We start from the raw sequence: 27,191 nt of genomic DNA, 5'->3' as shown, positions 1-27,191 counted from the left end.
ATAAAGTACTAAAAAATTCCTTAAGGAAAAGTAATATTTTAGTTCCGGTACTAATTCATTTTTGTTCTGGTACAGAATTGTAAACAATGTGCCTTTCAACTCTAAACAGCTTTTCATCCCAGTATTCCACAGCTTTTTGGCAGTCAAGGTAATATGATTCTTCTGTATTCATGCCACCAGCATTCTAGCAGGCAGGAAAGGTATTCCAAAAGATTAGGAGCCTGAATGGTTTCTGGATTGGGGCAGTTGGCCAGAAAATAACACCCCACAGTCACTGGGCTGCCTCAGTCCTTCAGGAGCATCTGAATGGCTCCCAGTTCCCAGGACTAGACTAAGAACACACAATCTCACATAGATATTTTCAAATAACACTTCTCCCCTTTGACTCTAAAAGTAATATATGACCATTGTAGACAATTTGTAAAGGTAAAAATAAAGAATAAAGTATATTCCTTCATTATTTCTTAATCTGAAGATAGCTACAGATAATGGTATATTTCTCATCATTGTTTTCTGTGTGTATAAACATATATATTTCACCTATGTACTTAACATCCATTGAGATTATGTGACATATATATTTCCTATAATATATGTCCTATGGAAATTTAGAATAAAAATTCCTCTTTGTCATGTGAATTTTATTTTTTAGTTGTTCTTTTTAGATATACATGACAGTAGAGTACATTTTGACAACATGGAGTATAACTTATTCTAATTAGGATCCCATTCTTGTGGTCATACATGATGTGGAATCACACTGGTCGTGTATTCATATATGAACACAGGAAACTTATGTCCAATTCATTCTACTGTCTTTTCTATTTCCATCTCTCCTCCCTTCCCTTCATTACCCTTTATCTAATCTAATGAACTTCTATTCCCTCCACCCCTCTTTATTGTGTGTCAGCATTCACATATCAGAAAGAATATTTGGTCTTTGATTTTTTGGGATTGGGTTATTTCACTTACCATGATACTATCCAGATCCATCCATTTACTGGCAAATGGCATGTGAATTTTAAACAATACTATAGATATATAATCATTGGGATGCAATTATGCATAAAACAAAACACTTTGTGTTTGTTATTTTTAATTGTACAGACAGAAAACTATAAGACATGCCTTTTTATGTCAGTCCAATGCCTACTAGTTGAGCAATTTCTACAAACAAGATAGTGTACTAAATACTTTAGGTGACAAAGAAAAAATAAACATGAGGGCATTTACCTGGATATACACATAAGTAACTACCAAATGAAATCAGATGATAGTGATTCACAAAAAAAGGACAACAAAATAAATTTGCAAATGATATAGACCACAGATAACATAGTTCCAATTTGGGAGATTGTAAAGAAGGCTCATTTAGTTGGATCTTGGCATATTGGCTAGGATTTCAGTCAGCAGATGATGGTGGCTGAAGAATGAGGAACCCCTCATGGAATGGAGGAAAAACATTCAGGATGGAATAGCATGAACAAAATCAGGAAGTGGGGGAAAAAAGGAAAGATGTATTTAGATAACTGCTAATTGTCTCTGGTGGTGGAAGAAAACATCCATGAACTAAGCTGACTGTGCAGAGAATGAACTGAATGCCAGACTGAGTTTGAAGTAAAAGCATAGAATGATCAGGGCTGTGCCCTAAGTATACCATCAGGTGGATCTTGGGGGTATAGCTTAGTGATAGAGTGCTTTCCTACCATATAAGCCTGAGGTTTGATTTCCAACATTGAAAAAAAATGTATATATATGACTTAAAATTCCTAGAAGGAATGATGAGGCCAGATGTGTGAAGGGAAGTGTTCATATAACTGTTTTTTAATCATCTAATTTTTTAAAGCTATAAATTACTATTTTTTATCCCCCCAAATACATTATTAGAAGTTGTTACAAAACATAAGAATTTCTTGATGTGTTTTAATGTTTCAACTTCCTTGTCATTAGTATTTGTTTTTATATAATTTATGGCTTGACAATAAAGTATTCATTTATTCTGACAAAAGAACAAATTTTTTTTCTTTCATGAAATTTTTCTCACTCAAAAAGCATTTATGGAGTAATTGTATGACATGAATAGTAAATAATGACTATGTCTTCTGGGTAATTTGATGTAAATTCTGGGACTGGAGATGCTTGAGCAAGAGAGATTTTGAATATCATTAATTAATTCGTTAATTAATATTTTGAAAAAAAAAAGAAATCGCCAAAAGAGAAACACAGGGGACTCCTGTCCCAAAGGCTGTGATTCTGCCCATCATCAGGAACAGGGACTTTTGAAGAGGTGATTCAAAGGCTACATTCCATGTGTTCTCTGGAGTTGTAATTCACTTGTTAATTTGGGAGATAGTCATTTCTGAGATCTTCTGGTACAATCCTCCAGTCTGGATTACTTCATTCCTATGGTGGGTGTGTACTCAAGGATATATAACTCTGCCTAGGATGGGAAAGAAAGGTAATCCTGTTTCCCCTGAGATTAGGGAGGGGGAGAGATTTGGAAGGAGCAGAGAGAGAGGAAGAGAAAGAAACATGTCCATTTAAAAATTAAGTTGCAGTTGCAGAGCAGCAAGGGCTATACTCAAAGCATAAAGTGAACCACTGTTACATTTTCTCACTGTCAATTTATATATTCCATTCCTATGGAAAAAATGGGCAATGACATCTTCAAGCTGCTTCCTGCTGAAAGGGGGCAAAGTTGGAAAAAGTAACCCAAAGTTCTTATTCTCTATCATGTGGGGCATGGACAGTTAAGGGTATTCAGCATCAGAAAAGTTCAGAGGTCCACAGTGGCCGATGGCAGGTGATTAGACAAGGCATACATAGGACAGGAATCATGTTAAGACATCAATAAATAAGACAGGAAAGCATTACTAGTTGCACAAAAGCAGCTAGTATTTAAGGCCAGTCTCTGAAAACCATGAAGACAATAACTCATAATCATATCAGTGAAAAACAGATCGAGTTTATCAATGTAGGAAGTTAGGAAGATTTGTAAGTTTATGAGATCAGGCTCAAATTAACTCAGGACAAACTGGTGACTCTGGAGTCCTTTGTGATCATTATTATTAGATACTCTCACACAAGAACCCTTTCTCTATAGTCTTCAGCTTTATTTACTTTTGGTAGGGCTGACACAAGTGTACATCTTAAGTTTCATTAAAAAAAAAACAAAACATTCCTTTTAAATGTCCATGTAGAACTGTGCTTAGGCTGTAGTTTCCTGCCAGGTGTTTAAGACCAAGTTGGTCAAAATGGACTTTGTTTTTTTCTACTCATAAGAGTCAGCTGAAATTCCTCAGAGATCACTCTTCGGGATGGATGTGAAGTCTCTCAGCTTCTTAAGCTTTCTTCTACCAGTAGTGCCACTGGGCCAGGATGGGTCAGTGTCCTATCTTCTCTTGGAAGCATCAGGAACATTTCCTGCTCCAATGACTCTCCTGGTTGGTTCCTTGTTCTCTAGCGTTCTCTTGATCTTCCTGATCAGCAGATTGGGTGACTCACCAGAGTTTCAAGGCCCAAAGAAGGGTCCTGTTATCCTCTGAATCCTGGTTGACCTTAGAGGGCAAGAGCCAAAATGTCGGCTGCTTTTTCTTTGACCCTTTTACTTCTTTGACTTTGGTCTTCAATTTTTTAATTTTAAAGACCCAGGAAGCCAGCTTCACTAGTCTTAAAGAGAGAGTAACAGGTTATAACTTTAATGTCTATAATTTTACTGTTACATTTTCATTTAATTTGTGTTATTATTAGTCAGCATTATATACTATCTGTCCTATAGGTGATGGCTTATTATCTCAAATTAACACAGTTTTTTTTTTTTAAGAAGCAGTGCTCTGGAAAACACTTATAGGCAACAGTTATGAAGTTTTCAAGGAAAACAGAAACAAAATGAAATTAACAAGCAAAAACATATTCAGTTTGTGAATAGCTATGAACCAAGAAAAATGACTTTTATAATATTAAACCTTTACATTGCATCCCCAGTTTGAGATCATAGTAATCTTTACAACAAAAATCAACTTTTTGAACACAACTTTAAATGAGCTGAAGTCTGACCTATTTTGGAGCCATTCTAATACAGAATAAGGTGGGAAGCAGGGCTTTATCCCAGGTAAGGGGGGACTCTTCACAAATAATACAATATAACCTTATATCTGAAACATGATTCAAAGAAAGGTTAAGAGAGCTTTTAACTTTCTTTTTGTGGAAGAAGTAGCAGAATACTTCTATGTTTTTTCAATGTCACCTTTAAACAGATCAGGCTCTCCTTATTATCTTCCAAAAATACATTCCAATTCCAATTCCAGTGTTTAACACAAAATTATATATATATATATATATATATATATATATATATATATATATAAAACTTATTGACAACAGTTTACTTTATCCATCAATAAAACATCCAATAGCATGAATAAATACCAACAAAATTTGTTATTTTTATACAAATCAGAGACTTTTGCTATACATAATTTTAGTTTTGTAGAATGCCAACTTGGCAAAGTGCTCGCCTAAGCTTTACACTTAACTAAGTCTAACTTTTAAAGTCCAATTTAGAATCCAGAGTGTATGGTAACAATAATCACAGGTCTGCAGGGGTTAACAAAAATCAAAGGATGGCCTTAAATCTCTTATACATTTAGGAAACAGTGTTAATGATCAGAAATTTACTTAGTGAAAGCAAACAGATATAAAACAGGTCTTCAGATGACAGTATGGCCTTTCTATGTCAGATACAATTATTGGTTATCTTGCCATTAATCTTATGTAAACTTTCATTTTATAACCTTTTACATAACACTTAGACAAGGCTTAGACAGAGTTCAGAGATGCATACATATACCTAGTCGCCTATAGGGAGGGTGTCAACTATCTTGTTACAACTTAAATAACAGTTGTTTGTTTTAACAGTTATAAAGTAAACATTTAAAACTTTAAAACAGGTACAAACCCTAATTACTTTAAGACTTAGTTTCCCCAAATAATAAAACCTTAACTAATATAAGAAAATTATCTTGATAGATAAGAGCAGATCAATGTTTCAGACTTTGCTTCACATCAGTACATTAAAGTTCAAATAACTTTAACTGATTATGCTAATTATAGTCAATTTAACCACCAGAAATATAAACTTTTTGAGATTTACCTTCCACAAACCTTCTGCAAGTTACTTAGACATTCACTACTTTACATGCTTAATTTTCTTTCATCTTGAACTTTAGCCCAAGATTATTACTTTACCAGACAAAATACTTTCTCATCCAGAAACATTTCTTTTACCTTCTAATTTTCTATACTAAAATATATTTCCATACCTATATCTTTCTTTTATCTTTTTCTAATTTTGGACCCTTTCTTAAATTCATATTATGAAATAGTCCTTATGAATATTATTTATACCTTTAATTTATACAACAAATTTCATCCCAGGAGAGGGTTGAACAATCCAGCATATACAAAAACTGTGCCTTAATCTTTTTCTGCCAGGTTGCATGCAAGGGGTTGGAGCACAGGATATTTTTGAGCCTGATATGTCTCTGTTATCATTATCACAATGCCATCAACTTTAAGTGAGTGCCCCTCTGTCAATTGTACCCAGAGGCTCCTTTTGGGCTTTCGTCTTATACTAGGCATACTGATATGCAATGGAGGAGGCTCTTTCCATCCTTTTCTTTAGGCTTCTTTGAAAATTCTTTTGTGGATGCTGCCTACAAAACACAGGTTGGTTTTAGTTTCTGTCTTCTTCTTTTCCGGATATAGTTATTTAGTCTGCCAGTCCCCTCCCCCCCTAGTATTTAGTTTAATGGGATACTATTATAGAAAGAATTTCTTTGCCCCAATGCTGAATATCTCCTGGCCAAATGGGGTATCCTGTCAGATCTTAAAAGGGGAGACTATTCCTTCCCCTTTGTCATAAACAGTGCTGGAAACTACCATCACATCCTTGTGGCCAGCAGCTTCCACCCCCCAGTGGCAAAAGAGAGCAGGGCAGAGGCCAGGTTCTCTTTGGCCATTTTTCTACAGCCCAGGCAGATTTTCTGGGATTCCCCGCCCAGGTTAGGGCTGGTGTCCTTAACCCACAGTGAGATGTTCTACGGCTGCCTGGGGCCAGGCTGAGAAACAGTGCTAGGATTGCCAGCTCTGGGTTTAAAAGATTTAAATTTTTTTGGAACCCTTTCTTCTGGTGTCCTGCTATCCTTGCACACCAGAGGCAGTGCCATCTGGCACCTTCAAATTAGTTTCTGACTGTTCAGAGCCCTTATTATGCAACTGCATAAATGTCTGTACATACAGAATCTCTTTCATATTCTTTACCCCTGACAGACCAATTTCAATGTCAAGATTGTACAATAATCCAGAAAGCTATTCAAAAGCCAGATCAAAACAGTAAAACATTATCTTAGACAGGCTTATACCTTTAGGTGGCCCTTCAAATTACTTTTCCTCTGACCGACAAACTTCAATTACAAGATTATACAAAAAAGAAACAGAGAGAGACAATCAGAGAGGAGCCTCCAAACCATGGCCAACAGACAGAAACCTTTAAATTGACCAGCCAACATCTTTTCCAGGAGACTTCCTACATGACTGATACAGTATTGGCCATGTCTTAAAAGGGGAAATAACAGATAGAAACAAAACAAAAATGCAGATAGACAACCAGAGGGAATTCTCAAACCCAAAGCCAACAAACAGATGATGACCTAAAACAGATTAGAAGGGAGTAAATATCCCTACATTAGTGGTGCCACAGATGTCCCAGAAAGACGGACCAGCTGTTCCCACAGAGGAACCAGATGTATGGAGTTAAGGGTCTCTGGATACACATAGCGAGACTTACCAGATGGCCAAGTGTGTTGTGACTTTACTGAGTTCAGTTTCCTTTTTCTCAAAGTGGATCATGATGGGGCAACCTGTACTATTCAGGGAAAAAAGGCAGGAGTTCCCCTGAAGCAAAAGGAGCTTCAGCAGCTGCTGGGACTGTCCCTCAGTTTCTCCCTTTACTCACAGGAATAGCTCCTCCAGTTCAACCTGACGCAAACTCACCTGTCTCCTAGCCCCTGCAATTAGTTGCTCTCAACAAGTTCGCCAGCACCTTGCATCCTCTGCATGGAAGTGGGGTCCTGGAAAGCTGGAGTGGGGGCTGCTCCTGGGTCCCATCTGGGTGGCCAAATTTATTGCCAAAAGCTCAGTCCTTGTCCTGGATGCTAATCCAATAATCAGGACATGGTTTTGAGAAAAAGGAAAATGGTTTATTGCTTTGTTAGCAAGGAGAAGCAGGGTACTCTCATCCCAAAGCCTGTGATTCTAGACTATCATTAATTTAAAGAAAAATTGTTAGTACTTAAGATAGCCAAACTTGTTTAGTTGATGTTAATTATCCTATTTATTAAATATGTTGAAACTAAAAATTTCCTCATATTTTATTCAATTTCCTTTCAAAAATTTTAAAGTATATCCCTTGCATTGCTTATTAATCATTTTGTTTAACTTTGAGTTGCTAAAACCTTTTGAAAAATGGGATGTGTTTTAGGGGTACTGTTTGTGTTGAAGATGGAAAATTGATTTTAGGCTTTCATTAAGTCAGCTTTTACATTATCTGTGCTGAACTTTCCCTGGTTAAATATACTTCTAGTGTAGGCAAAGGTACTAGCTACTATTTATTCATGAAAATGAGCCTGCTAATTATCTGCAAATAGCATGTCAAGTGACTTCAAAGTTAAAACACCTTTTTGTAAAAGGTTTTCTCTTCCAATGTTTACTTTGGTCTTAGAACCCATTATTTAATTAAGCAGTTATATTGTTTATCAAGCTAATGGGATTCACTATCATTAAATACAAGAAAACATTTTCCCAAATCCAAGAATATACTAGGACAATTATTGTTATGGATTGTATTGATGGATTCTTTTCATCATAACACCTTTCAAATTTTAAAACACATCTTTTTAATTGTTAGATCAAAGTCCTCCTGAATCCATTTCTTTAAGCCTCATCACATACTCTTAGATCTCAATTTTGCTGCTGCATAGACCCTTTCCCTTCTAAAGGCAAGAATAAATCAAAGCAGGGATAGCAATACAAAAATTACAATGCAAAAACAAGGCTTAGTGGTAATGCTTAGAACCTTAATAACCAAATATCCTCAAGCACACTCTCATGAATTTTAATGTTTCTATAATATCCCATATTTTTTGATCCTAATAGTACTTTCTACCTCTACCAGTTTGTTCCAGACTTATTTGATATTACTAATGGTATATGGAATATAAAGCTGGTCAAAGCCAGGGAAACTTTGTAACTATAGACACTTGTAGTTTTGGTAGGGTATTGGTGTTCTAGACCCAAAGGATTCAGACATAATCAATCTGAAGGTTACACAAGAGCAGACACATCATAAGCTGCCAAGATATCTAATGGTTATTTGAATTCTTAACCGCACTGGTTAAAGTCAAGACCTGTGTATTTATGATTTAAATAATAATCTGTTTTAGTTATTTTTCCTGTTTTAGATTTGCTAATTCACCCAACCATCTTGAAAATGAGGGATCGATACTTCTATATTGTCTATTTATATAGCTAACTATCAATCAACCATCTTGAAAACAAGTTATGACTATCTCCATATTATCTCTTCTCTTCTCCCTTCTCTTCTTCTTCACAATGGAGAACAGATTTGGGCAATCACTACCTTTGGAAGAAAAAAATGTTCATGTTCTGTAGATGGTGGATCAACTCTACCATGGATGGTAGGTAACATTTTTACTTCACAACTCATGATTATCACCCCAGACCTTCATATAAGTGCTCAGAAGTTGCAGTTTCAAATCATAGAGTATTTAATATGGGGAAATGCTTAATCACCATTTTCCCATCTCACCTGTCCTACAGCATTCTTGAGGGAGAATCATTTAGTCTCTGTTTAAAAGAATGTATGATTAAAAAGTTCATTATCTTATCAGGTAGCTTATTCCATCTTTAATGGTTGTGAGAGTTAAAAAGTTATCCTTTAGGAACCAGGCATTGCGGCACATGCCTGTAAGCTGCTAGGAGGCTGAGGCAGAAGGATCACAAATTTGAGGCCAGTCTTGGCAATTTAGACAGACCCTGTCTCAAAATAAAAAAGGGGGTTGCTTGGGATGTAGCTCAGAGTTAGAGCACTTGTCCTGCATGTGTGAATGTGTGAAGCCTTAGGTTCAAACCCCAGCACTAAAAAGAAAAAAAAAGAAAAAGAAAAAAAATTAAATTTGGTTTAAATTTGCTCCCTGTACTTTTTCACTCACTGATATTATTTTGGCTTATAGAAACTACTTAGAATAGTCCACCACATCTTCCTCAGGACAATCCTTCTTATGCTGGAAGTGAATTTTAATTCTTGCCTTCTTCCCAAAGCTAATTTTCTCCAAATTAATTTAGCATGGATTTTAAAATGTGGAGTCCTGTTTCTCTACCCCCAGAGGTTTTCATACATTAGGTGTTTGGTGATCTTTAGGATTTTTGTCTTTTCTGTAGTGTGGTCTGTATTTGAAGCTAAGTAGTTTTATCAACTTGTTTCCTGTCTATAGAATTAGGAGGGTCTGACAGTTTTCTTTAATTTTATGTTTTTAATTTCAAGATGCAAGTGTTTCTATTGATGAAAAAGTTCTCAATAACTTTGTATGTTTTCTGGGCATATTAGAGGGATCACTCCAGAAGGAAGAGGTTTGTCTACAAATTTTCCTTAGATAATCTCATTTCTCTTTGGGGGGTTCTGTTAGATGGCTGAAACGATCTATGAATCACTTACTTAATTTCTTTGCAGAGTTGTTTGTATGACTGAATACTCTCAATTTGTAGTAATCTTTCTGAGGTATTAGGAGAAGTTTCATTAGACACACTCAGCTTTTCCTTCACGATATACTTTCTCAATAGTGAATCTCTTAACTGAGAACTTTAAATCATTGAGTTGTGGATCCTTTTTGTTTAACAACCATTTCCCTAATTTCTCTTGTTCTTTTCACATTTTACTATAAGCAGCAAGAAGCTGGGAGGCATCTTCAACACTTCGCTTGGAAATCTCCTCACCTACACACTCAATTGTATTACTTACAAGTTCTGCTTCCCACATAACTGGAGGGTGTGATTTTGCTAAGCTTCCTACCACTATATAACAAGCATCACCCTTCCTCAAGTTTCCAGTAACATGATCCTCTTTGCCTTCTGAGTCCTTATCACTAACCACTTTGATGTCCACATTTCTACCAATAAGTTGTTTATGATGATTTAGATATTTGCTAAGGTAATATGTTTTCTCTGTCAAAATCTGTACCAGAAAAGCTGAAATGATAGGAGCTATATAGTGACAAATTTATAATAAGGAATTGATTTATGTGATTGTAGGAAATGGCAAACCAAGCCCATAATCATAAAGTGGACTACTAGGAAAGGCAAGCTGGAACCCTCAGCCATGGGCTAAGGCTTTTATTCACAGGTAGACATCTTCCCTTTCTGCTTTTCCCTCTCCAGTTACCCCTTCCCTCCTTGTAACACTCCTCCTCCTCCTTGTAACACTCAGCTCTGTTTTCTAGGCCTTTCATCTGACTGGAAGGCCTGACTGAATTAGGCCCACTCCAATTATCTAGGATGATCTCTCTTAGTCATATGATTATGGGCTTTAATCACACACAAAAATGCCTTCATAGTAACACACATATTGATGTCTGCTTGCATAACTGTGAGCTGTAGCCTAGTCATGTTGACACATTAAAAAGACCACCACAGTGTCCTGTATCATATTTCTCCACTAACCAAAATTGTCTCCTCACATACAACCCATTCATTTTCATGGGAAATTCAGGCTTTACAGGGCTTTATTCTCAGAAATTTGTTAAGACTCAAGAAAGAAAGAAAAAAAAGACTCAAGAAAGAAATATTTGTATATAATGGACTCATTAAACAAAATAGTTCTTCAGTTAGCAGTTACAGCTTTATAAGTTGAAAATGATTTCCTGACAAGGACTTAAGAACGTGTCATGTACATTAAACATAGATTTCTTTTTGCTGAAAATGGCATTAGCGTTGTTTAAATAGTCTGTTGCCTTGCCAAAGACTAGCAACATTGGCCTCACCCTGGAGCTTGTTAGAAATGCAGACTCCAGTGCCCACTGCAGCTTTCCTAAATCAAAATTTGTGCCACAAAGCTTCCTAGGTGGATTCATTTGCATTTTGAACTTTGAGAAGCACTAGTCCTAACATATATATATATATATATATATATATATATATATATATATATATATTCTCTCTTTTTCCTTCCTTTTTGGGGAGAGTGATATGGGGGAGTGAACTCAGGGGCGCTCAACCACTGAGCCACATCCCTAGCCCTATTTTGTATTTTATTTAGAGACAAGGTTTCACTGAGCGGAGGAAAGATTTTCTCCTTGAGCTGTGGGAAGGAGTGCAGACTTGCTGACATCATGATTTTGGACTTCTGGCCTCCCAGAATGTTGAGTGCTTAGTGCCTCACTTTTGCTGAGGCTGGCTTTGAACTCTCAATTCTCCTGTCTCAGCCTCCTGAGCTGCTGGGATTACAGGTGTGTGCCATCGCGCCCAGGCCTAACGGATATTTCTGCCAAATAAAGCCCTCCATTTTTCTTTCTCTGTCATATTCCACATGCTTTGAATATTCTTTCCTCTAAAAATCTGAAAACATCATTCCAGAGCCCAGGTGTTTTCAATATGGAAGGTGAATGATACATAAGGTAAATAGATAGTGATTATTTTATTAGCATCTATGAAGGGAAAAATTAATGGTCAAAGAATATCTACATAAAATGTTTTCTAGGATGTTATGAAGACTAAATGAGAAAATAATAGGCAAACAATAGATTACTAGGTAACTATTATTTTTTAGGCACAGTTATTATTGCATTACTTACATGACAGTTCAGAGAGGTGATTATTGTGATTATCATTTTTTTTCCAAAAAAAAAAAAAGAGAAGGAAATAACCAGTAAGGAACTTATTTAAGGGCTCACAGTAACTGTGCATAAAAACTCAGGCAATCAGACTCCAGAGCCCATATGCTTGCCTATATTGCCTCCAGTGCAAATTGTTAAGATTTGTGTGGTGACTATACACATAATCAAGTGTTCTTATTTTATTTTGAAAATAATTCCAGAAAATTTTTAGGGCACCAATGCACTGTTTTAATTAAAACTACAGTCAGTTCAACAATACCTCTCTGAATTTCTATCGTAGTAGATATATATTCCTTCTGGGGCCTACATGCCCCTCAGGAATAGCACACTAATTTTATTTTGGGATACCACTCACCCTCATTTATTTGATTAGGGTGAAATGATATCTTTTCTGTCTCCTGTTTTCCAGGAGTACACAGGTGACTCACGCCTGTTCTGTCATCATATTCCAACTCACTGACCATACGACTGGTTCACAGATGGGCCTGTGACCAAGTAAGTCCGTGAATTCGATTCAGCCTGGTAGTTAATAACATGCTGGTTGATAATTCCAAATCAAAAGAATGAAAGAGTAAGAAGAGAAGTCAGAGAGCAAAGAGGGGAACCTAGAGAGAGTAGAATCATTGAAAGCACTCTAAAGGGTTTCAGGAAGTGATGCATCAATATTATCAACTTGATAATTGGGCAATGTTTATGTTTTTGAAGTTAACAACCAAAATACTTGGATAAAATATTCACTTTAAGCAACTGTAAGTTCAGTCATGATTGATTGTCCCCAGCAGGATTTGTATCTGTGTAAATAGGCATTTCATTGATTTTTTTTCAAAAGAGCAGATAGGTGAGCTCATTAATTTCTTTTTTAAATCAAAGATTTCCTTTTAGGGATTTTTTCCTTCACTCAAGAAAATACTGAATGAGTCAGGGTGCTAATCTGTTTTGCTCTCATAATTCTATTTTCGTATTATAGATGTTTTTCAACGTGCTAATAATTGCCTAGTGGGTTGGTAGTGACTTATTTTTACTCATTTACAACTTTTATCAGACCTAAGATAAGCATCAAGCATTGTGCCAGAGGGAATGAGATTCAAAAGTGTCCCATCACCTAGAATGTAAATGATCTACAGAGCTCCTGACTTAGAACGTGAGGGACAGTGGACACTTGGTATTGCATTACCTACAGAAATATTTGTATAGGATATTAGGATCTTGAAATGAGATCATCCTGGGTTATCAGGATGGTCCCTAAATCCAAAGACAAGTGTGTCCTTACAACACATCATGTTTGGATGAAGGCAGAGAATTAAGTCACCTGAGACTGGAAGAGGGGAAGAGAGATTTTCTCTTTGAGCTGTGGGAAAGAGTGCAGACATCGTGATTTTGCTGACATCCTGATTTTGGACTTCTGGCCTTCTAGAAATGTTGAGAGATAAAATCTGTTGTTTTAAGCATTAAGTTTGTGGTAATTTATTGCAGCAGCCAAGGAAACTAATATGCTAGTTCATACAGATTACTTAATTAAGGATTCTTTTGGTGTTGTTTTGCTTCATAATAATTTGCAGAAACCAATATCTCTACCTCAACTCTTGCTTCCATCCAATGGAGACTTTTGTCTGTGTTTTGATGTTTGGTGAAAAGCCAAAGGTTAGCATTTCTTGATTATTATTATTTTTTTTTTACCTACCATAGATGCCCAAGGAAGTACAACTGCTTCACAAATATTACATTTCTAAATAAAGTGGTTTCAATAGTGGTCTGGAGAGCCACACACTTTCTAAAAGAGTGGTACTGGTCCTGAAAGGATATTTCTACCTGGGCAAAGTCCCATTTACAGAGTTCCACATGTGGGCAGTTTTCTAGACCAGGGAGCCAGGAGACCTTGCTTCCAGCCCTACCATCTCTGTGGCACTTCAAGCAACTCACTTTCTCTTATTGCCTGATGTGCCTTTCTGAGAGTGTTGGTTAAATTAATTTTTAGATGCCTTTAAAGTAATCATTCACCCAAAGGAGAGTATGTCCACTTCCCTTTATTCTTTCTACTTCACCCTGTTGGTTTTCCTCCTATCACTCAGCACTACTGGGAATTTTATGAATACTTGCTTATCTGCCTTCCTACCTCTCACTCTCTTAGTTGAAAGAACATAATAAAAGTGCATTTAGCACACTGTCTGGCACATAACATGCCCTCAATAGAAATGCAGTAAATAAGTAAACAAATAAATAAGTGAATATTTTGAGCAGAAACCAAGAAAAAGGTCTATTTTCTTTGGTGTTGGAATCAGACTCAACCAGAAAATATTTTACCCCCACGTCAAATATTATTAAATTTCGGGATGGAAGAATAAGTGGTCATTAGTTCACCTCTCCTCCCAGATGCATGAGTGCCCTCTTCCGCCTTCCTGACCAGATGACCAAGATGTTGGCTGAAGCATCTTTGATGACAGGAGACTCACTCCCTCACAACTTCTGGTCTTTTCTATTTCACTTTCTTTCCCTACTCCTCCCAATTATTGAAAGCTTTATAGTTAGCATTTCCTACACCTGCTGCAGCAGAGGTCTTGGAAGCCTAGGGGTGGGGGAGAAAAGGGGAACCCCAGTGTCACGCTCAAGTCTGAGAGCCACTGGTTCAAGGGGGGAGGCTGTGGCTGACTCCCCGAGGAACTAGCGACGCCGTGTTCCTGCTGCGTTGCCTCTGTTCTCCACCTTCCTGCTGGCAGGGGGTCTTCCTTCCCGAGGTCAACTCCCTGCCGCCACCCAGATCACCTACGCGGCCCCCAGCTCCGCTCCGGGTCCGCTCCTCCCTCCCTGGAGCCACCACCCAGCTCCGCCCTCCCCGCTCCCCAGCCCAGCCCGCTCCTCCCCAGCCACTCCTCTCCACACGCCCTCCTCTCCCGAGAGTTTCCCCTGCACCTTCGGCCAGGAGTTCGGACACGGCAGCCCAGCGGAGCCCACGGTCAGCAGAGCGCTAGCGACGCAGGTGCCCGAGCCCCGGAGCCGCCGCCATCTCTGCCTCGGTAGGCATTGGCTTTCTGGATCAAGGTAGGACCCGCTTCCCTGCTTCCCTCTCCTCCACTCTTGCTGTCACCCTTCCTGCTACGGGAAGCTCTGGAGCGGCGCGCTGGGGCGCGTGTGGCGGGCGCAGAGCCCGCGGGGGACTTGGGGACTGGGTGTTCGAGGCCAGCCTTTCAGGGTCTCGAGGGGCAGCAAGCGGCGGGAGCGCGGGTGCGTGGGTCGCTGGGCGACTTGGTCCCCGGGGCGAGCAAGATGGGGCGCCCGCTGTTTGCTGCCGGTGGAGCCTGGGCGCGCACCTGCGGGACAGCGGAGAGGACCTGCCATCGGGGGAACTTCTTTTCCAGGCCTCCGGTCTACTTTGGAAACGGAAGGGACTGCGACTTGAACCTGTAAGCCCTGGGGCCCCGAGGGAGGATTTGTTGGTTTAAATGACAAAAGAAAAAAAAAATGTGTTTGTTGGGACTTTGTAGATCTCGGCTTCAGTTTCCTACCCTCTCCGCCTTCCCGGGAGCAAATTAAAAACAACCCCCACCCCCAGACAAAACCAACCAAATAAACCCAAACCACAAGCCCCAGTCCAACCAAAGCACTGATTTAAAGGGATTTGTGCTGAAAAGAGATCCACCTGAGGAATCATTTTGGAAACCCCAGGTATGATGTTGCCGGGTAAGAAAGTGGTTATTGCCGGTGCTATTTCTAGAAATTGTGTTTGCTAACAGAAGATGAGAGTGACTCTTGTAAACCTCAGGGAGTCTTTAAACAGAAGGAGCTGCCTGGAGTGTCCACAATTATTTAAGTATATTGAAACAAATGCTCTTTCAGAGCTCTGGACTTGGGAGTCAGAAAATCTGAATTTTGGTATTATCTGTGATGCTGTGGTTAGCTTAACCTCTGTGGGCCTCAGTTTCCTCATCTTTCAAATGAGAGAGCTGGGTTAGGATCATTTCTGAGGGCTTTTTAGTAATATCTAAGGTGTATCCCAGATTTAAAAAAAATGTGTAATTCTTTAATTCTTTTAATCTATTACAAATATTGCTGGTTTCATGAAACATATGTGTGTGTGTTGTGTGTGTGTGTGTATATATATATGTGTGTGTGTATATATATATATGTATATACACCTATCTATCTATCTATCTATAGATGTGTGTGTGTATCTTGGCATTTGTTTTATATGCATTTATTATTTACATTTTCAGGTTTTCCAGCCCTAAGTTGTAGAGAATACAAAACATTTGTAAATAACTCAGAAATATATAGCTTTTATATGAATATTTAGAACACCCCCCAAACTAACTTTAAGAATCAGGTTTACCTTTAGGTCAATAGTTGCAACACTATTGAAAAAATATGTGGCTTTAGCGTAGCACTTATTCTCTTCCAGTTTTATACATTTGGAGGAAATAAAAATTGTTTTGGAGATAAAGAAAAATTGTATCTTTGCTATCAATTACTGCTTTTGTAGAGTGTTTGTTACTTTTTAGCATAAAGTTGTGTGCAGAATGTTAAAAAAATGGTTTCAGACCACTTCAGAGCCTCTTTGAAATTAAGCTCAATAGCAGAGATGCCAATTTTAGTAATATATTTAGTTGACTTGGAATGAATCCCAGAAAGTAGCAGAGGTTAACTAAACAGATAAACCAGAAATTAAGTATTGACACACACACACACACAAAATTTGTACTATAAAGTATCAGTGTCCCTAATGCTTCCTTTTTGATTTAAAAAAAAAAAAAAAAACTAGAAACAATCCCTGACTTTGTTTAAGCAGACAGAGAATGATTAAATAGCTTTTGTTACTCCTTGTAACAAATATTTACCATGGTGTTTTCAGAATGATTTGAGATTTGGTCATGGCTAGTTAGAATAGGCTTAGAAGTGTTTCTAGCTCTTTTTGTTGGCTTTGGCCTAAAATAATAAAATCACCTTTAGTCACCCACATGTGCATGTGTGCAGTTTGGGAGAGTAGAATGGATTTGAAGTACTCATTTATAAATGTGTTTTAGCTTACTTTTCATTGTCTTGCCTTTGGGATGGAAATATCAATCATTCAAGCATTTATCTTTCCTCATATTCTCTGGTCAAGTAGATGGGCATCTCCTGAAACAGACACTCATAGAGTTAAGTAAATTGCTTGTTGATAGAACAGGGAGTAATAGTAGAACTCACATACCCTGGCTGCTATTGCTTAAAAAACAACTGAATCATTGGATGGATTTGATTGCTCATGGTCCACAGCCAACTCATTCACGGACTGGGAGTGTCTTTGTGGTTGGCATAGGCTGTAGTCCTCTTTTGCGGTGTTACTCTTTCACAAATTTATCAAGGAAAAAAGTGACCATCTTCACACTTAGATCACTATTGTAGGACTAAACTTTTTATGTTTGTGAAGTATCTTTAGAAAATCTTAGAATTAAGACCTAAATGTATCGAGGAGAAAAAAAAATGAATTCCTTTGGCTGATACTGTACTGCATTTTTTATTCTGGGAGCCAAACACATGTACTAAAAATATGTCCTGTGGAGTGAAAAATGAAGAAAAAGGCTTAGGATCTGTTCTAATTCTTAAGATTTTATGTGATTTACAAATTCCGATTTTAATTAAATTAGAAAGGCTCAAACGTTCACCTACTGGCCAGATTTAGTACATATAGCCTTTTGGATTTTCTCTTCAAATTTCATCTGCTTATAATTTGGAATATTATTTCTCAAATACTTTTTATGATTCAATAAAAAAGATATCTTTTGTCTTTTCACACACATGATCTTAGTAATCTTAAAAAATTTAATACTTTGAACCATAACGTAAATAACAAGTATATAAGACATATTTATTGGTTGATATACACATAACAGATGATTTTAACAGAATTATAAGGCCTCACTACTTAGTACTCAAGAAAGAACATTGCCGATATCCGGAAACTTGTTGTTGGATCTCTCCTTATTGCAAGCTGAGTCTGAAATTTTCTTAAAAGAAAATTAACATGACTTTAGTAGCATTCTTCTGTAGATTATTTTGCTTAACATTTTGTTTGTGAGATGAAGCCGATTCTTCTTTATTTTTAATTTTTTTCTGCACTTTTTCTTAACCCCATTCTTATCCAACTTCAGTTTTCAGTAGTCTGCCAGAAGTACTTCAAGGTCTGCTGCTGTTAAGGTCAACAATGATACCACCTTTGCTAATGCATCAGTTAATTGTTAGTGTTCATCTTATTTTCCCTGTTTCTTGATTTCCAGGACACCTTGTACACTATTTGATTTTCCTCCTTCCCTGGCTGCTCTTTTCTTTCTGCTTTGCTGGACTCTCCTCTCAGAGGTTTTTTTGTTTTGTTTTGTTTTGTTTTGGTACTAGGGATTGAATTCAGGGGCACTGGAACACTGAGCCACATCCCCAATTCTATTTTGCATTTTATTTAGAGACAGGGTCTCACTGAGTTGCTTAGCACCTCACTGTTGCTGAGGCTGGCTTTGAACTCGAGATTCTCCTGCCGCTGGGATTACAGGCATGCGCCACGCATCTGGCTCTCTCAGAGGTTTTAACCTTGCAGTGCCTTAAGGTATAGAGAATTTTTCTCTATACTCTTTGACGATTTTATGCAATCTCTATATTTTATACTGAGAACTCAAAAAGCAATAGCTTAAGGCTTGATATCGCCCTCTGAACTTCAGACCTTATGATCCAGCTGCCTAACAACATTTTCATTTGGATGTCTAATAGACATTTTCAGTTCAAACAGGCTCCAAATGGAATCTTCATCTTGCCCAAACCTACATATTCTATAGTCTTTTTTATCTTCAACTTTCCAGTTGGTTAAGCCCCAAACCTTGGAGTCATCTTTGATCTTGCTCATTCTCTCATATGTTATATATTACATGTTAGGAAATGTTTGCCTTGTCTTCAAAATAAATATAATCACCTTTTTTTTTTTTTTTTTCACCTCCATGGCTGCCACCCTGATATAAACTGCCCTCATCTTGAGTTACTGCAAGGACCTTCTAACCAGTATCCCTGTTTTTAATCTTTTGCTCTCCTCAGTCCGTTTTTAGAAGGACGGTCAGAGTCAGATTTTGACACTTTTCTGCTCCAGTCTCCAATGGTTTTGTAATTCATACAGAGTAAATTTCAAAGTCCTTAGGATAACCTTTCTGGTCTTTCTGCCCTTCCCTTTACCTATCTAATCTCTTTTCCTACAGTTCTTCCTCTGATTTAGTTGCAGCCATACTGGGATCCTTGCTATTCCTTGAATAAATTGGGAGCCATCTTTGTTTCCTCTGTTGGGAATGCTCTTTTCCCAGAGATCTGCATGATTTATTCTGTCACAGTCATTTCCTTTTTGTTCAAAGGTTTCCCTTTCAATTTAAAATTGTAGATTGTCTTTTATCTGTAATATATCTTTTTGGTTTTCCTTTGCTTTTCACCATAGCATTTCTCTACCTTTTAAAATACTTTATTATTAGTTTTTTCCCTGTTTGGTTCATCCTGTCTTATCCCTAGTATGTGAAATAGAGTCTAGCATTTAAGAGGAAAGCCATATTTTTTTTCCCTGTTGATTGAATACTGTTGCTTGTTCATTTTCATTGCTGGATTTATTTCATTGTATGAATATGATACATTTTAAATTTTGATTCTGAGTATGGCTATTTAGGTTCTTTCCTTTTTCTTCCCTTGTTCTCTTCTTCCTTTTTGTTTTGTTACTGAATTATTTCAGAGTACCACAGCCTGGGTAATTTTTAAGTAACAGAAGTTTATTTGGTTCATGATTCTAGAGGCTGAGAAGTCTAAGAGCAAGGAGCCGCCTATGATAAGGGTCTTCTTGCTGTCTCATAGCATCACAGAGGGGCAAGCAAGCACAAATGAGAGAGGGCAAGAGGGGGCTGAACTTAGAACAAACCCATTCCAGCAATAGTGTCAATTACTTCATTCATGAGGGCAGAGCCCTAATAACCTTATATCAACTCTTATTAGGTCCCCCTCCCTACACTGTTGTATTGAACACATGAACTTGGGGGAAGTTACTCAGACCCTACCAGTTACTATAAATAGAGCAGCTGTGACCCATCCTTTACAACTATCCTAGTACATAGGTACAGGAGATTTTTTAAGAGTATACAAGTAGTAGGCAAATTACTGGGTTACAGGACTTGTAGATTTCCGCTTTATTAGATAATGCCACACTTCTTAAGTGTGGTCTTACCAATTTATATTCTTACTTTTGTTGTTGTATATCTTTGACAAAACTTGGTATTGACTGAACATTTAAGTTTTCCTCATCTGATAGGTGTGTATCATATCCTTAATATTCATTTCTTTAATTAGTAGTGAGATTGAAGATACTGATATAACTTCTCTACCTTTCTTTTGTTAGTATGTGCTTGGTAAATCTTTTTGTCATCCTTTTGTTTTCAATTTCTTCATATTATTTTTGGATGTATCTCCATATGATGGTATATGTCTTATTTCCATCCTTCTCCATTCAAGCTGAATTTTTAGATGTGTTTCTTATAAACAACACATATTCCTTAAGATGTTTTACATTCAATATCTTTTCACTGAAGAATTTAGTCAATTTCTATTCAACTTGATTACTGATGTATTTAGATTTGTATTTACTCATCTATCATTTTTATTTGTTCTGTATTTTTGGTTTATTGTTCCCTTTTTTATTTTTATATTTTAGGTTGATTCCTTTTTTTTCATTCTAAATTTTCTATAACTACTTTAAAAATTTCTATAATTCAGTGATTATTGTAGAAGAATCATGAGTCCCTTAGTCAACAAATTTGAAAATGAATGAAGTTTGAACAGTAATGAATCGAGGAACATACAAGGACATTATCTTACTTTAACCCCATTTAAACTCTCTTGACATATATTACCAATATCTTGAAATTCGTTTATTCAACAAACATTTATTGAGCACTTAGTCTGGGTTAAGCATTATTTTAGATGTTGAATAAAACAAATGACCATCCCTGTGCTTGTTAAACACAACAGGGGACAGATAGAAAATGAACAATCTAAATGAGCAAACTGTGCCATATATTAGAAGGTGATAAGTGCTACAGAAAAGAGAAAAAAAAATAGAGAAGGTGAAAAGGATGAGGAACGCTGAGCAAGGGAACGAGAGTGAGTGCCCAAGTGCAATGGAAGTGGCTGAGCACATCCCACCCTTGACTCAGTCAGTTCATCATGTTAAGTGTTTTATCTGTTATAATAGATGATAGCTAAAGGTTTAAGCCAAACAGAGATTCTCAGGAGTCTCCATAATGATATTACAATAGGATTTAAAAATGTGAAGTCATGTTTAAGAATGGCTGTCACCAAATATCTGTTTTGTGAAGGTCTAAGACAACTTTTTCTCAGAATTATATTTTCTAATTTTACTTAGCAGCTGTTCCTGGATGTCTAAATGTATGAACATTGAGAGACTATCAACAGGAGATAATTGAACAATTAGATTTCTGTGGGTAACTACAGAATTTCTGAACCAAACCGGTCAATGTTTAGGAGAGGAAAGAAAATAAAGTTTACACAAAGACACACAAAAACGTGCATTCGTAGACAGAACCTTCTGGCACACACATAAACGCTCATTAATTGCAGTTGCTTGTATGTTAGCAAGATGCTATTGCTTAAAATGATGACATACTTAATATATTAGACCTATCCAGGAGATAGCTGGGTATTTCTCTGATGTCCTGGGTGTCTTACAATAATGTTGCTTTTGGGGAAAAAGCTTTCTCATAGAACCAACAGGATGTAAAAATATGGTGTATAAAAAGCAGTCATCTGGTCATGTGACTTTTGGGTCTTTTGACTCCATGATTTTAAACTTGCAGATCAGTTCTTGCACAGGAGGTCCTGCTGTCTTCTACCTCTATGCTGTGGCTGATCTTTGTTCCTACTGACCACAGGTTCTGTGAGAGTTAGGTTATATTATTAACACTGTGCTTCATATTTGTCCCCATTCTTGCAGGGGCTGTTAAGTATGCACTCAATGGAGTCTTTTATGATTTCTCAAACTAGAAGTAATGCCACTGATCTATTCTTTCTAAGGCATGTCATTCTTAAAAATCTAAGACACTGTGGAATTTTAAGATTTACCACTTTTTTATCATTAAGAAAGATACCTATTTAAATATTTTGTAATACATTCCCGTCATTTAGAATTTTAGTTCTATACTTATTGAAATAATTCATTTAGAATTAGATAAAAATTTCTATTTAAATCATATTCTTATATAGAATGCATGAATCAAATACTTTAGGTAAGGATTTCTTATTCATATTCCTAGTCTGTTTTTTGTTTTGTTTTGAGTTGCTTTTGAATGTGGAGCTGTTGATATCAATATCTCTCCAAACATATCATACTGTGGGCTGTCCAGAATGTTGATACAGCAATTAAAAAGAGAATGTTTCATTCATGTTTCCAAGAATGTTACAAGAATCAAGGTTAACTGGATTCTTCCTTCTTTTAAATGGATTCTTTAAGTCCTGTATTTGCTTAGAATAATGTCATACTTTATTTTGGGTTCATATTTATATCATGACTTTCTGAAAAGCTTTTCTCAATTAACTTTATTTTTTATTATTGGGAAAAAGTAAATGGACTGTCTTCATTTCATCTTTAATAATTTTCAGATTCTACTTATTCTCTTTATTGTTCAGAATCCATTGCAGTATTTTTTAAGTCCACTGACTCATTTTCTAAATTGGTTTAGTAGCTTGAATTTCAAATTATGACTTCCTTTTGCCCATTGCGTTATTCTGAGGTTTTTTTTTTTTGCCTTATTTTCAAGATTTTCCAGTTTCATAATCACATTATGTATCAAGTTAAGTTGTCTTCTATCTCCACGTTCCTGGTTGTCATCCCTTCTCAGCCATCTGTGCTGTAGCTCCTATCCTGACTGCTCCCTCCCTGGTCTGCAGAGACATCTAACAGGCTTGTGGTCATGTTCCTGCATGTTTCCCTCTTCCTTTGGTATACTCTTTACTTTGTGGAACGCTTTGTAGTTATTTTTGAGAGAAAGGGTCATACTGTATCAATTTTCTAAGTCATTGCATTCCTGCAAAATCTATTTGTTTCCTTCTAGTAATTCTTCACTAGATACAGAACTCTAAAATGAAAGCCATTTTCTATTAGGCAACTACTAGGTTGTCTTCTCTAACATTCAGTGTTTGAAGTGAAACACATTCCTGTTCTGTTTCTTATTTTTATTCCAGAGGGAAAATCTTTGCTGTTCTTAAGTTTCTTAAATATGTTGTTTAGAAATGGATCTTTTCCCATTTTTCTTTTCAGTTTGAACACTTCGGCTTTTTTTTTTTTTTTTAATCAGCACTGGGGAATTTTCTTGTATTATTTCTTTGATCATTTCCTCTTATTTTCTTTTTCTGAAAATACTGTCAGTTTGATTTCAATGTCTTAACTTTATCCAAGGTAACATACCTATTTTCATTTTAAAGGAAAAAAATCTCCTTTCTATCTTCTTCATGCCTTGGGGATATTAATTATGCAAATTTGTTTTTAAGTCTTTCCATTGGGAAAACTTTACACTATGCATCTGTGCATTAAATTTTCAGAAGTTCATTATTTCCCTTTAGTCATTCTTTTTTTTCCCTTTGCGATTCTCTGACTACAAAATCTTCAGAAATGTCCCCAAGAATAACTCATTATACATTTGCTAAATTTAGTTTTTCTTCTTTGATTTGTTTCTGTGTCTCCAGGTGGTCTGTTTTCTTTTTTCTTTCTTTTAATAAAACTTTTGACATTATGCTAAAGGCTTTCTTCAACTCTTCATTCATGATTTCATTGAGCATAGCTATTAAGTGAAAACAGAAGTATGTTAATTCTCTGCATAGGGGTAGTGTCTATCGATCGATTGCTTCATTTTATGCATTTGGTTAAGGAGCTGACATTGATGATGAAGGTCTAGCACCCTAAATGTCAACATGTGTAAAGGCCTTGTCATATTTGTGCCAGCTTTATATATACATTCTTATTTTTTTCCATTTTTTTATTATTAGTTGTTCAAAACATTACAAAGTTCTTGACATATCATATTTCATACATTTGATTCAAGCGGATTTTGAACTCCCATTTTTACCCTATATACATATTGCAGATTCACATTAGTCACACATCCACTTTTTTACCTACTGCCATACTAGTGTCTGTTGTATTCTGCTGCCTTTCCTATCCTCTACTATCCCCCCTCCCTTCCCCTCCCCTCCCATCTTCTCTCCCTACCCCCTCTACTGTAATTCATTTCTCTCTCTTGTTTTTTTCCCCTTTCCCCTCACTTCCTCTCATATGTAATTTTGTATAACAATGAGGGTCTCCTTCCTTTACCATGCAATTTCCCTTCTCTCTCTCTTTCCCTCTCCCCTCTCATCCCTGTTTAGTGGTGATCTTCTCATGCTCTTCCTCTCTATTCTGTTCTTAGTTGCTCTCCTTATATCAAACATGACATTTGGCATTTGTTTTTTAGGGATTGGCTAGCTTCACTTAGCATAATCTTCTCTAGTGCCATCCAATTCCCTGCAAATTCCATGATTTTGTCATTTTTTTAGTGCAGAGTAATACTCCATTGTGTATAAACGCCACATTTTTTTTATCCATTCATCTATTGAAGGGCATCTAGGTTGGTTCCACAGTCTAGCTATTGTGAATTTTGCTGCTATGTACATTGTTGTAGCAGTGTCCCTATAGTACGCTCTTTTAAGGTCTTTAGGGAATAGTCCAAGAAGGGGAATAGCTGGGTCAAATGGTGGTTCCATTCCCAGCTTTCCAAGGAATCTCCATACTACTTTCCAAATTGGCCGCACCAATTTGCAGTCCCACCAGCAATGTACAAGAGTACCCTTTTCCCCATATCCTCGCCAGCACTTGTTGTTGTTTGACTTCATAGTGGCTGCCAATCTTACTGGAGTGAGATGGTATCTTAGGGTGGTTTTGATTTGCATTTCTCTGACTGCTAGAGATGGTGAGCATTTTTTCATGTACTTGTTGATTGATTGTATGTCCTCTTCTGAGAAGTGTCTGTTCAGGTCCTTGGCCCATTTGTTGATTGGGTTATTTGTTATCTTATTGTTTAATTTTTTGAGTTCTTTGTATACTCTGGATATTAAGGCTCTTTCTGAAGTGTGAGGAGTAAAAATTTGTTCCCATATGTAGGCTCCCTATTTACCTCTCTTATTGTTTCTCTTGCTGAGAAAAAACTTTTTAGTTTAAGTAAGTCCCATTTGTTGATTCTTGTTATTAACTCTTGTGCTATGGGTGTCCTATTAAGGAATTTGGAGCCCGACCCCACAATCTGTAGATCGAAGCCAACTTTTTCTTCTATCAGAAGCAGAGTCTCTGATTTGATATCAAGCTCCTTGATCCATTTTGAGTTAACTTTTGTGCATGGCGAGAGAAAGGGATTCAGTTTCATTTTGTTGCATATGGATTTCCAGTTTTCCCAGCACCATTTGTTGAAGATGCTATCCTTCCTCCATTGCATGTTTTAGCCCCTTTATCAAATATAAGATAGTTGTAACTTTGTGGATTAGTCTCTGTGTCCTCTATTCTGTACCATTGGTCCACCCGCCTGTTTTGGTACCAGTACCATGCTGTTTTTGTTACTATTGCTCTGTAGTATAGTTTGAAATCTGGTATTGCTATACCACCTGATTCACACTTCCTGCTTAGAATTGCTTTTGCTATTCTGGGTCTTTTATTTTTCCATATGAATTTCATGATTGCTTTATCTATTTCTACAAGAAATGTTGTTGGGATTTTGATTGGCATTGCATTGAACCTATAGAGAACTTTTGGTAATATCGCCATTTTGATGATGTTAGTTCTGCCTATCCATGAACAGGGTACATTTTTCCATCTTTTAAGATCTTCTACTATTTCTCTCTTTAGGGTTCTGTAGTTTTCATTTTATAAATCTTTCACTTCTTTTGTTAGGTTGATTCCCAAGTATTTTATTTTTTTTGAGGATATTGTGAATGGGGTGTTTTTCCTCATTTCCGTTTCAGAAGTTTTGTCGCTGATATACAGGAATGCCTTTGATTTATGCGTATTGATTTTATATCCTGCCACTTTGCTGAATTCATTTATTAGTTCTAGTAGTTTCTTTGTAGACCCTTTTGGGTCTTCTAGGTATAGAATCATGTCTTCCGCAAATAGTGATAATTTAAGTTCTTCTTTTCCTATTTTTATGCCTTTAATTTCTTTCCTCTGTCTAATTGCACTGGCCAGATATACACTCTTATTTGTAGATTCCATATTCATGGAATTGTACTTGTGGAAGATTGCCTAAGGAATGTATATTTCATTTACTTATATATATGAGCAACTCAATCTGGGAGCCTTGGATGAATTTCAGAGGGTTTGTTGACCACCTAAAACATTTGGGTACATGTGCTTCCTCCTGGAAGTTTTTACACTGTTCCCACCAAATTCTCAGTGAGGTCCTTATTCCAAAAATGCTTAAGCATTCAGAATCACTGTTCTGAAGCACTTCTTGGTATTAAACTACATTCTCAAAAACCCCTATATGAATGATATTAGGATGCCTCTTTCATTCAGTTTTGTCTTGGTGTGATGCCACCAGTCTGTATTGGAGGATATTTTAAGAAAGATGTGTATTTTGCTATTCTTCTTTCTTTTATTCATTTTTCCAGCTACTTACTACATATGTAGCACCTGCTACATGAAGGGCAGGCTTATGTTTGTGAAAGATATAATGAAAAAATAAATCAGAAAAAAAATCCCTTAGTTTGTAGGTTTTTTTTTTTTCTCGTAGGGAGACAGACAGTAAAACAAGAAAAAAAAATTAGATATTCAAGTTAGTGTTCAGTGATAAGGTGAAAATTTTAAGCAGAAGAGTGGATATGAGATTTAGAGGTAGGGAAACTGTGTGACTTTAGATGGGATGGCCTGGCAGGGCTCCTCTGAGAAGGGGCCTAAAGCAAAGGTTGGTGACATCAAGAGGCAATTGGGATCCAGGTCCTCAGAGTCTTGTGCAGGACTTAGACTTTTATTCTGAGTGAAAAGGGAGTATTCTAGTGTTTTGAGAAAGAGAGATATGACTATTGCTGTGTTGAGAACAGACTTACTTGGGAAGAAATGGCAGAATTGGAAATTTTGGAAATTTTTAAAATTCTTTATTGGAAATAAATATGTCAGTACCTCTGCTATAACCATTTAACTTTGTATGATCA

At 36.7% G+C, this 27,191-nt stretch overlaps 1 protein-coding gene across 4 annotated transcripts in view; it reads left to right on the top strand.

Annotated features, from left to right (window-relative positions):
• The window catches only part of LEPR (leptin receptor), a gene marked incomplete at its 3' end in the record, with an annotated part of 187,561 nt that overhangs the window by 86,954 nt on the left and 73,416 nt on the right, over positions 1 to 27,191 (top strand). Inside the window, exons 6-9 of one of the 4 annotated variants that reach the window (XM_081305678.1) lie at positions 8,682 to 8,756; positions 12,376 to 12,461; positions 14,337 to 15,002; positions 15,320 to 15,364. The exons of 1 other annotated variant lie outside the window; for it this stretch is intronic. Of the gene's footprint in view, positions 1 to 8,681; positions 8,757 to 11,389; positions 11,580 to 12,375; positions 12,462 to 14,336; positions 15,003 to 15,319; positions 15,365 to 27,191 lie in introns of those variants that run through there. 2 more of the 4 variants (XM_081305680.1, XM_081305677.1) reach the window with 2 other exon arrangements.

The sequence above is a fragment of the Spermophilus citellus genome, assembly GCF_964194105.1.
Source record: "Spermophilus citellus genome assembly, chromosome: 9".
Classification (NCBI taxonomy): domain Eukaryota; kingdom Metazoa; phylum Chordata; class Mammalia; order Rodentia; family Sciuridae; genus Spermophilus; species Spermophilus citellus.
Note: the sequence above shows the minus strand (reverse complement) of the source record. Positions and strands in the feature narration are given on the sequence as shown.